Source organism: Elephas maximus, chromosome 2 (genome assembly GCF_024166365.1).
Source record: "Elephas maximus indicus isolate mEleMax1 chromosome 2, mEleMax1 primary haplotype, whole genome shotgun sequence".
Classification (NCBI taxonomy): Eukaryota; Metazoa; Chordata; class Mammalia; order Proboscidea; family Elephantidae; genus Elephas; species Elephas maximus.
In genome coordinates, this window is record NC_064820.1 from 102084915 (window position 1) to 102097480 (window position 12566).

General features: G+C 36.9%; 1 protein-coding gene across 9 annotated transcripts in view; it reads right to left on the reverse strand.

The window, feature by feature from the left end:
- MCTP1 (multiple C2 and transmembrane domain containing 1) overlaps window positions 1–12566 on the reverse strand; it is a 610169-nt gene that overhangs the window by 175283 nt on the left and 422320 nt on the right. The gene's annotated exons all lie outside the window — the stretch shown is intronic.

Sequence of the window (12566 nt, forward strand, 5' to 3'; positions counted from 1 at the left end):
AACAACAATGAAAAAATAAAGGGAACATAGATGACATAATCTCTTACCTCCCTCTCACTCATTCCCATTACAAGACTAAAACGGACCTGTGGGTACCAACTGGCTCTTCCTTATCTCCCAACACCTGGGATAAAGAGTACCTATTACTCTCTTTAACAGTGCTAGAAAGTGGAGTTTGATTTGGAAGGAAGATAGAAATTGCAGCGTCCTGGGTGGAGGCAGTGGCAGCAGGGTTGATTGTGTTAACAATCATGACAGCTGGAAGAGAATCTTAGGCCTCCTTGAGAACATGGCAATTTTCCATGTTGACAATTTTCTAGAGAAAAAAAGGAATATCTTTGGAAGCATTCATTACTTACTGTCTGCTCTGCTGGTTCCAGAATTATAAATATGATTAAGGCATAGTCCAGTTCTCAAGGCATACGTGATCTAGTGGATGTAATAGACATGTAAATACACAATTGCATGCAGGGTTTTGAGTGCTGTAATAAAGGTAAATGAAGGGTACTACAGGGGCAATGAATGGGCCGGGGGAAGGAAGCGAAGACAAAGTTCGTCCAGTGGAGGTGACTCTGATGATCTGTGCTGATTGCTATTTCTATCACCACCCTTGTTAGACGTGAAAGACAACCAAATAAAGAGGACTTCAACAATTTATGATCAAAAATGTTGTTGTCGGGTGCCATTCAGGGACGGATTATCCAATAAACAAGGCATACACAGGCTTAATGGTGTTGACTTACTAATGTGTAGTGCACAATTTCACCTGGTTTTCACCACATCGCCCATGGGTACCTCACTTACTGTAAGCTGGTGCATACTGTGCTTACTGGTTAGTCTGCTCCTGGTGCTACTGAGTCGACTTTGACGCATAGTGACCCTGTGTAACAGAGTAGAACTGCCCACAGGGTTTTCTTGGTTGTGGTCTTTATGGAACCAGATTACCCGGTTTCTCCTGTGGAGCACTTGAGTGGGTTGAACCACCAACCTTTTGGTTAGCAGTAGAGTGCTTAACCATTTGCACCACCAAGGCTCATATGATCAAAAATATTTAACTTAAATCTACTTGCGTCTCTCTTTAATTGAGTCTCTATAACACAAAAACCTGAATATGTTCCATAACTACTAGAAAATAGATACTTAAAAATATGGTATTATTCCATAGGCACAGATTAGGACTGATGTATTTATCTGTAATCTGTTAAATGATGAGGAAACTTTTTCTCTATAAATTTTTATAGGAAAAATCTCCTGAAGGAATTAAAATTAGAAAATAAGAAATTCTTTTACCTTAACTTATAAAACTAAATCTGTAACAGAGTTAAAAACATATACTCTATTGCTTTAATTTTGCTTTGGTGCAAAACCATTCCTACAACAATCAAAACGAACATCAAAATTGTCTCCAACGGGCATCTTTTCTGGCATTCTTCAAAATGGCACTGAGGATTAAGTGGGGTGCACAGACTGGATAATTCTCCCTCCCTCTTAGCCCTTGCTCTTTGAGGTCACAAAACTGACATACTGATAAAGAACTGTGGGAAAGCCCGCACCACCCCTGCTCTCTTGCTACCTGTTTTGTGGGCAAGGACGAACTCAATCTGTGCAAACTACTGGTTTGAGCATTAAAGTCACTCAAAAGATACTGAATGATATTCTTGCTCCCAGAATAGAGAGTTAATCCTGATCCATCAGTGGTGGGCTTTGTCCAGGGTCATTCTGCTGCTGACAAGTAGCCCAGTTTGCTGGATGTGATGTGCTGTAAAAATGTGTGCGCGTGTGGGAAGACCCAGTGACCACCGTATTGTTGCCATGTCTCTGAAAACAGAGAAGGCATTCAATGGCATGGAAAGCAATTCATACTCACGGAGGCCTTTTATTTGGGGCCTACCTTGCACAAATTAAGCTCTTTGGTTTAATTTTCTCAGTTGCCACAGTTTGAAATGGTTATACTTTAATCTTTTTTTTTTTATATAATTAATGTTGCCATCTGTCCTTTCTACAAACTAGAATTTCTAATCATAACATATAACAGTGTTGTTTTTGAGAGAATTCCATAGGGTCCATCAGAACAAAAAGCAACGTATGTTGGCTACATCTTCCAATCTTCCCTGTATCACTGGAGATGGGGCTTTGACCTTTGCCTTATTCATTAACTGACCTAAACATATTTTAAACATCTGATTGGTAGAATGACATTAACTGACACTCTTCACTAGGTTCCCACTGGGTTGCTTCTGGGGCTGAGTAATAATAATAGGCTTCTCTTTTCTCACTAACTCATGAAGCGGGTTTCATTGTGGCAGGAAAATTGACACCCTAGAGTTGTGGCTCTTAGCTCACTAGATCAAATGTGTCTTTCTCATATCAAACATTTTCTAATTCCCTCTTTACCATCCTGAAATAAAATAAAACTGACCCATGATTTCAAGTTTCATATAATGCCTTAATTCTGTTAGAAAGCAGGACTAAAAAGAAAGTTGGTTACAATAAAATCATACATTAATTTACATAACAAATATTTATTGAGTGCCTACTATGTGCCAGGCTGTATAATCAAAAAAGAAAAAGGTACCTGCTCTTGTCTTGTGGGGAGGGGGAAGAAAGACAATAAACATTGAACATAAATAATAAATAAACTAAATAGTATGTTCGAGAGTGATACTTGTTAATGGAACACACACACAAAAGAGCAGGATAAGGGCTTCAGGCCTGTGGGGAGGGACACAGCTTTTAGATTTAATTAGGGTGGTAAGAGTAGGCTTCATTGAGAAGGTGAGGTCTGAGCAAAGAATTGGAGGAAGTGAGGGAGTTAGCCAAGTAGATATCTGGGGAAAAATGTTCCAGGCAGAGGGAAGAGCTAGATGAAAGGCTCCAGAGGTTGGGGCACAATGGTAGGTATCAGAGAAGGGGAGCCAGGTCATGAAGTGCCTTGGTGGCCATCCTAAGGCCCGCTGGTGGTTACTGTGCAAAATGGCAGCCATTGGCAAGGTTCGAGTAAATAATACATATATTAGGATGCAATCTGGGCTCAGATAATTATAAAACAGAATTTAAACCTATGTAAGTGTCTATATTTTGTCACCCAAGACATGGGACAATATTCATTATATAATATTGTCTAATACGTTGTAGAACATTTAGCATCCTGGCCCCCCAGTCACCAAACACCGGTAGTGCTCCACAACCACTGTGACAATAAAAATTTCCTCACAAATCTCTAAAACACCCAAGGGGACAGTAATACTCCCCCCTCATCCTCACCCTTCCCCCACTGAGAACCACTGCACTACAGCAATAGTCCTTAAACATTTTGGTATCAGGAACACTTAAACTTTATTGAGGATCTCAAAGAGCTTTTGTTTATGTGGGTTATATCTATCAATATTTACCGTTTTAGAAAAGGAGAACATTAAAAAATATTTATAGATTTATTAAAATTAACAATAATAAGTCCATTACATGTTAGCATCAGAGTAATTAAAGGTCACGTGGCCTATGGAAAACTACACTTTACATTTGCGGGAGAACGAAAATGAAAAAGGCAAATGACATCTTTGTATTACTATGAAAACAGTTTTGACTTTCACAGATCTCTGAAAAGGTTTTGGGGCTCCGCAGAGGTTCCTGGGCCGCACTTTGAGAACCCTGACTAAGAGCAATGGAAATAGATTAAGTGCAGGGAAAATATGAGTTTACTTGTGATAAACTGAGATCTAGAACTAAATGCAAAAGAAAATTTATAAGATTGTGGGTAATTAGATGTATTCTTGAGTCTTAGAATTAAAGCATCTTAATATATGCTGGGAAGCTAGATATTAATGACAGAAGAAAGGGAAGTAAAACAAGACAGATAAGAAACTGAGAAAGAAAGAAGAGAGAACCATGGGATCTATAAAGTGAGAAGAGGCTGTGAGGGAAACATGCCTAAGCTTTAAGAGCATAGATAAGGTATGGTAAAAACACTGGAAGACTTTATTTTTTATTCATATTTAATACAGAAACTTTATGCAAGTGACTTGTTACAAGCTTAGACACACAAAAGGTGTTTAGTCTGAAATGGGTACAAAAACATATGTTCATTTGTTTTTGCAAGCCCTCTTAGATACTTTAGGACCTAAAGTAAACCTGTATTTAGATTTCCTCTATGTGCGGGCATGAAGTGGGGCATGAAGTTTCAGATAATCTTCCCCATAAATAAATTAATTAGCTGGAGAGATCTTTTGTCCTGGGGTAAAATTCTTAATGCTTAAAAAAAATTAAGTACTGGATTGAGTGATTAAACCTTTTTATTTATTTATTTTTAATAGTCACAGGCCATACAACTGAAAATTGCCATCTCTCAAGTTTTTGCCTTCGGAATTGTATTTGCACCATTGTCTTATTTTCCTTCTACAAAGTATCTACTCATTCAGGAGTCTTTTATTCATTTTGGTGCCTACTGCAGGACCTCAGAGTCTGAAGGCTGGAAAGATGCCTGAGATGCCAAATCCAAAGCTTACCCAGGGCTGAATCCTTTGCAACCAGGTGATACATTCAAGCTCTGCATTGACAGTTCCAGTGATGGGATAACCACCACCTTCCCGGGAATATTCTGACCTATTTTTTGGCAATTATTATTTTTTAGAAAATGTTTCTTTACATGTATATAAAATTATTTCTCTGTAGTTTTTATCTATTCTATGATTTTCCCTTCATAGTAATCTAAAACACTAAATGAAATACCGGGTGTAAAGCAGGGGGCACAGCATCTGTGTGATGACTGTTACCCTCCCTCCTATGCTGGATACTGTGGATGGCTCGCTGAGCATCTATTCCAACCACCTTCTACTGTCTTTTCCTAAACTATAGAGAACTTGAAGACCAAAGTGACATTTCTAGACTCCCTTGCAGCTAGGGTTACAGATGTGATTTAGGTTGCACTAATCAGATGTACTTGCCCAAGATTTGAAATTGGAATTCAGTTAAGTTGAAACCATGTGTTCATTTTGCTGGTACAGACTGCAAGCAGGAGTAGTGTAAGAAGTTGTCACAGTCTCTGCCCAACTTGCTAGTGTGGCAGGAGTAGCAGCTCCTTGGTTCTGCCACATGGCTTTATTTTTAATCTCTGGAAACTCAGTTGGAGCTCCGGTGCACAGTGGTTAAGAGCTCAGCTGCTAACCAAAAGGTAGGCAGTTCGAATCCACCAGCTGCTCCTCAAAAACCATATGAGGCAGTTCTACTCTGTCCTGTACAGTCACTATGAGTCAGAATTGACTTGATGGCAATGGGTTTAGTTTTTGGTTTTTCCACCACCCCTCTCACCAGAGATTCAGTAATCTGTTTAACATTTTATACTAAACTCTTTTTTGATTAAACTTGCTAGAAGGAAATCTGTTCTCTGGACCTGAACCTTAGCCATTATAACCCCATTCCTCTTGCCGGCTCCTACCTACACCTTCCCTATGACAAGCCTTTGGATATCAAACAGAGGAAATCATATTCCCTCAACATCTTCCTTTCTCCAAGTCTCACTTAATTCTACAGAACCCAATTAATTATTTTATAGTATTTCTCTTTCCCTCATTTCTCAGTACAAGTTGATGGGCACTTCACTTTTTTAATGTAACAGCACTGATGTGTATATGGTTCACTCTCTTGAAGCTTAAACTCAGTTCAAACCCCAAAGTCCTTTTCTTACTTTCTACTGTTAAAAAAGGCGTCCTCACATGTACCCGATCCAACTTTTGATTTGTATTTTTAACCCTTTCAAGACCCAATTATTTTCTGCTTTGAATTTTTTGTGGATACCATGTGTTTTCATTAATGAAGGCATGCTGAATCATTGAATATGTCTGAATTATTGGGTTTTTTTAGTATGGATTTTTTTTTTTTTTCTGGCCCCTTCCCACAAGCCTACCCTCAGAATCCAATGGGACAATACACTATCCCACTAATTATACTCACCCCCAGAGTCCCAGAGTCCCACCAGAATCCACTGGGACATATGTATCCCAAATAAAATTTTTCTATTTTTCTCACTAAAAATTCAGACACCTCATACAATACCCTGTAAAAACAGTAATTTGTGCCACACACCCACTTCTTTGATTTCAAACAGTCAGAAAAGTCCCTACCTTGTGGCAGCACACACCGTCAGTGGGAAAGCACTTCCCAATAAACCTGAGAAGCAGCAAAAATATTGGTAGGCAACCATATATTCCAACAGACAATTTTTAATGTTCATCTCGTTAAACTAAGCCTATTCTAGTTCATTTCTTTCTTTTTTTTTGGATCTCAGTCTCAGATAAAAAGAATTAATTGGTCCTCTTAACAAGTTTGATAAAGAAGAAGTCAATTATCTCCTCAAAGTCATAAGTAAATATGTTGAACGGGTTAGACCCAGTCCTGAATCCCTTGACTTGGAATCACCATTGATATGAATCATTTAATAATCACTCTTTGGACTTATCCATTCAGCCATTTGTGAGTCTAACTAAACTATCATAACCTAACTAAGTAACTAGTTGCCTTGAGTCAGTTCCAACTCACAGGGACCCCACATGTGTCAGAGTAGAACTGTACTCCATAGGGTTTTCAATGGCTGATTTTTTGGAAGTACATCTCCAGGCATCTCTTCCGAGAAGGCTTTGTGTGGACTCAAACCTTCAACCTTTTGGTTAGCAGCTGTGCACATTGACCGTTTGTTCTACCCAGGCACTCCTTTTACTATACTATCATATAACTCAAATATTCAGGCAGTAAGATCTTTGCAAAAGCCTAGTTAAATCTAGATCTTCTCTGTTTGCAGTATTCCTGATCCATCACTGAACAAAATGAATTTGTTATTTATACAATTTTTTTTTATTGTAATGCGATAAAATATAAATAATGGCTTAATTTTGAATAATGATTCTAGTATCTGAAAGCATTTCTTCAAGCATGGAGTGAAATCCTGGGGCTAGCCCTTCAAGCCAAATCAGCAATTCTCTATTTCTTTACTCAAAGGATCATTTTGTAATCTTAGTTCCACAGAACCCAATTAATTATTTTATAGTATTTCTCTTTCCCTCATTTCCCATTGATAGTAGGACCACCACTTTCTCAGCCCATAGTCCTTCACCTCTAGAGCATATCAAACCCAATTATTAATCTTTTTTGTCATTCCACCTATTCTTGCAAAGCAGTATCTTCTGACCACGTGACCTGCATATGAATCACACACGATTTCTGTAATTCCTGTAAAACACTGGTTTAGATTCAGACCTTGCCAGCACTTGTGCTAAATTATCATTTTCATTCCTCTTTTCACAAATTTTTGATATCAGTTGTTTGGTTTTAGGAGAACACTTTTGCATTTCTATGATTAGAATCTGATTTAGTGTTTTTTAAATGGAATTACTAAAAGGAAGTATGTTTTATTTCTATGTGAGCTCTTCATTAATAAAAGAATAAAGATCAATGATTTGCTTCCTTTCCTTGAGATTCCTTTATTTGTAAAGTTTCATTCTTAAAGAAGAGATTTATATAGTATTAAGATAATGTGTGTACGTGTGTAATATTGTTTTCTATGCTAGGTATATTATCATGATAAGAATTTCAGATATTAGATATTTTAGATGTATTATAAATTGGATGATTTTTTTCCCTAAGTATATTATCTGATTAATAATCTTCTATAAGCTTAAGTATTAAAAAATGAATGGGAACAATATTAAGACATACACTAAGAAATGAAGAAATAAAGACATACTTGGGGAAAATTTTAAAATACATTGTGTGGAAGATTTATGAGTTTTGATTGAAATAATATATTTTAAGATGATAAGACAATAAGAGTTAAGACATTAAGAATGACATCTGCATATAACCTCTTATTTGGTAAATTGTTTTACCCTTGATAGTCTAGAAAGACGGAAAATTCCCACTATAATTATATATGGTACTTTTAATGGAACTATGTAGCATTTAAAGGATATATTTTTCTCTTCTTCCAACATAGGTTTTAAATAGTAATAATAAACTCTAAGACTGCATCTATCAGATATCATCAATGTTATTAAATATGATGGCAATTTAAAGCACATGCTAATAAAAATTCAAAACTGCTATAATTCTATAAAAGATGCAATCTGGCTACTTCTTCCAATAGGGATATTGTATTCTGAGGACCATTCAAAACAACAATGGCATACATCTTACTTAGTTTTCTAGAGTAACCCACTAAAACTTAATTTTTACAGGAGGACGGTATCTTGTCTATGTTATATATATGTGCTTGGTATTTCTCCAACTGTATATAAAACTTTCAAAGAACAGACTCGCCTTTTTTGTTCAGCTGCCTTTTCATTTTCTCTCTGACTAGTCCCATAATGTTTGGGGAAAAATACCAAGAATAATAAATCCAAATCTGTATAAAATATACCTTCATGACACACTCAAGCTGGAAATCACAAGAACCAATAAAAATGCAGGCAGCCTACTGATAATGAGGTCAGAAATACAAATAAATTTACTTTTAATGGAGACTGGAGGCACAGTAATCAAAGTGTTAAAATTCATTTCATGCATATCTCATTTGCTTCTTAGCTGATATTTACCACGCAATTCTGTGAGAAAGTAGAGGCCTAAGATGCTCCAGATAAATGGCTCAATTAATTGTGCAGAGGTAGACCTCTTTGAGCTGAGCCAGAGCTGTGAGCTCTTTATTAAAAGCACTATTCTGTAGCCCATAACCTTGTTCCTTGACTCCTCTCTGGTTTCCAATTTAAACAAGTCCCCATGCGGCCTGCTCTAAAGGGCTTTGTCTCCCTGTCATTGTTAAGAGAGCTGAGGCATCCTGGAAGTGTGAAATCAGACCTCATGAGTTGAACGGTTCCCCAGGGAACGCTGGACTGCGCAGAAGGTCAAAGTCATGGGCCGGACCATCTAAAAGTGTCTGATCACCGGTCTGTGACACAGCAAGCGGCGGGGTGGGGGGTATAGACTGAAGAGGACTGAAATCGAACACATCTTAATTAAAGCCCACAGACAGCAAAACAAAATGTTTTCTAGGCAGCCTGTCAAATGGGGCTTAAATTTAGCTCTGCTAATGAATCTGAGCTGCTAACTGTTATTTCTTAAGATAATAAGACTCTTACGGAAGCTGATAAAAAAACTGTCGCATGTCTTTTTCTGCTGTTTTGTTACTTAAATATTTTCCAACAATGAAGACAGTTTTCCTAAAGAAAAACATGGGAAAAGTCTATGCAAATAAAGGGGTAGTAAACATCTCTCTTAATAACTAGTAGGTTTCCAGACTGTGGGGCTGGTGAGTTGCAAGTCTGTATGCAGAGCCTTGTTTTAGGAAAAGATACGCTCATTTTAATGGGTCTATTTCAGTGACAGAATCTGTTAATTGTAAAATTCTCTCTCTCCTTCATTTTCTGAAAGAGGTGTGCATTAATTTGAGAGATCAATTCACCTGGGGTGGAGAAGTTTTATATGAGTGTACGTTTTAACGCAGTGAAAAGGTAGGGCATCATGTGAAAGGGCTTCACAGTTCTCCCATATCGTTGTTTCTGAAACTGAGTGGCTGGTCTCCCTGGGGAGGCTATGACCTCTTCCTCGGGAGCTCAAAAAAACAACCCAGGGGAAAATGAAGGGGAGGGGCTGAGGAGAAGAACCCTTTTCTCTTTCTTCTCTTAGTACTTGAAAGAACCAATAGATCAGGTCTAAACACTCCGCACAGAAAGCCTCACTCAATATAAAAAAAAAAAATATATAGAAGACTTTAAATGTGCTGTTGAAAGCAGAAATTAGGCCCTGTCTGAGGAAAAGGATAATTAGAAGCTAGAAAAGACAAAATCCAACATGAATTGTTTCCCACCACCAAAAAAACCTACCCCCCTCTCTCCACCCCCAGCTTTGGTTGTTCGCTCCTCACAATCTGTCCAGTTTAAGAAACACTTGATCTAATGGTAGAGAGAATCTTCTCCAGTGAACACAGGGCTAGGCAGTCTTTAGGTTTTGCTTTGACGGTGCTCAGAAACATTAACCTTTTCACTGGTTAGCTGAAAGGTAAGTAAGTTATACTGAGCAGTATTTCTCCATTACTCAAGCTTTTTCTCTCATGAAACATTTTGCTGACCAACTTTTAAAACCAGAGTGCCACTTTCTCAGGCTGTGAAAGGCTGCTCACCATTTGACTGAAATTTCAATCCACTCTGTGGCTCGATCCATGCGTGCGTATGTGTGGGAGTTGTAAATTGAGGCCTTAACCACCAGAGTTAATCTCTTTTTTTTAAATCTGTATTAACCTTAATGATTTGAAGTGCACTGTCCAACACTGGTCTATTGAGACTGAAGAAAAAACTACCCTCGACTATCAACAGTTTATTAGGGGCTTAACTGAAGTGACCTACTGTAGTAGTGTTCAGCTGAACAAGGCTATAGGCTTTTTGTGGAAAGAGAAAGAATTGAGGGTTTCATTAAAAAGTAATTTGTACTTTATACTCACTCATTCAAAGAGAGTCTCAATTGCTCTTTATTCACACAGAGTTAATACAGTATCACAATGTTTCTCAATGAATGTGTTGTGACAAAAGAAAAATTTTACATTTTGAAAGGGCAAAATTCTTTATAACTGCAGTAAGATTGATGGCTACTTAAAAGATCTGAGAATCTTTCACTCCTGTGCTGATGTTTAATGATGGAATATTATAATTTTAAAATTTCAGCTTAAACAATGCAAGTTTAACTTACTACGTTATGTTGAGACCATTAAAAACATTAAAAAAAAAAAAAAAATGGAGCACAGTTGGCCAAATGTAAGTATGGCTTCTTAAACTTGTCTAGAAAAAGTTTTCAGAAGTCAACCAAACATTTTAGAATAATAACCTCCTTTGTACCAGGTCAGAAAACACTCTTGGCTTTGCAAAGATAGTTATCAGTGATTAAAAATCTCTCTTTCCACTCACAACACTCCTCATTGGGTACTAACTTGAGAATTTGAAGACAGTACACTATTCACTCAATTCCCTTTTTTCAAACTGTTGCTTAATATCTTGTAGAGCTTAACTATTATCCACTGACACATCACATCTTTAAAGTTCTTCTTTGAAAAAGTAAGAGATAAGTACACAGAGAGCTTATTTGTGCCCCAGATCTAATGTCAAAGATCAGAAAGAATCAGGATATATATGCATTTATCCTTTGCAGAAGTAAAGATTATTTAAAAAATTGGTGGTATATTCAGACATTTCCAAGTTAAAGATATGGCCCTCAATTTTTGCCACCATAACAAATGTCATAAAGACCACAAAAGGTCCAAGAGTGAGCAAGGTCAAAGGCTGAATTATCCTCTTGTCCCTGACTAGTTCAACATCTCTCTTGTTCAATTCTGAGCACATTAGATTATAAGGTCAGCTCAGAATGAGGAATCATTAGATTTATATCCCTAAAACTCAAGGAAAAAAACGGAGACTTTCTTATTTAGTGTTCCCCAAATTAATGTTCATTTTATCAAATCAAAATGATGTCCCCTTGAATCTCTAGGGAAAAGGCTATTGTTATTCACATAATTTACATAGAAGCATTGGAAAAGAAATATCTCTATATTTTTCCAGCTTTGAAGGAACACGTACTTTAACTTCCATGGTGGCATATAGGCCAACTGAGTTAACACAGTTTGCATATTCATGAAGTTTTAAAAGCAATGACAGCGTCTCTCCAAGAGAAGACAAACTTATACAAATGCATTCAACTTGTGTCACGGGCAGTTATCTAAGCTCTTGAAGTAAATGGTGCTTGTATTTTTTACTAAGAATTCATTATGCCCAGGTTACTTCAATTGTGACCATACCAGAAATAATTTTTTTTTTTAAAAAAAGAATACTAATAAGTCTAAAATTGACTGTTTAACACAAGGAGTTAAGTCAGCATTTATGCAAAAAGATTACAAACTATCCTCTCTCCAAGCATTTTCAGGCATGCCTGTTTTGAAAGAATATTTGACAGTTTTTATTACCTTCTTGGTTACAAATGAGTTCATAATTGTCTCTTTAAAGAAACTGTATACTGTCAACATTTTTATTTTTATCACACAATAAACACTCACTTGATAATATACAAATATTAAAATGAAAGAATATTGTCGTTTTGGAACAGACATCTGTTACTTTAATTTTGAGGTATGTTACCTTTTAGTTTGGTTTTGATTCTGTTCAGTGAATTAAAGATGGGCACAGCAATTATGTAATGAATGTGCAGACCCTCAGATGGTAGGAAAAGTGCATTTCTCTCCCTCAAATAAGTCAGTTACCTCTTTAGGGTCATTTTGCTGAACATTAGCAAGAGTAAGCACATTCCCACAAATAATAAGTGGATAATTTCTTTTAGGTACACAGAAATTTGTACAAAAATTAGTGAAGTCAGACATATTTACTATCCATCTTGACATGGATAATTTAAGGAATGATATAAACAGTAGCTGTAACAACGGGCTCAAACATAACAACGATTGTGAAAATGGCGTAAGACTGGGCTGTGTTTCATTCTGTTGTACATAGGATTGCTGTGAGTTGGAACCGACTCGACAGCACCTAACA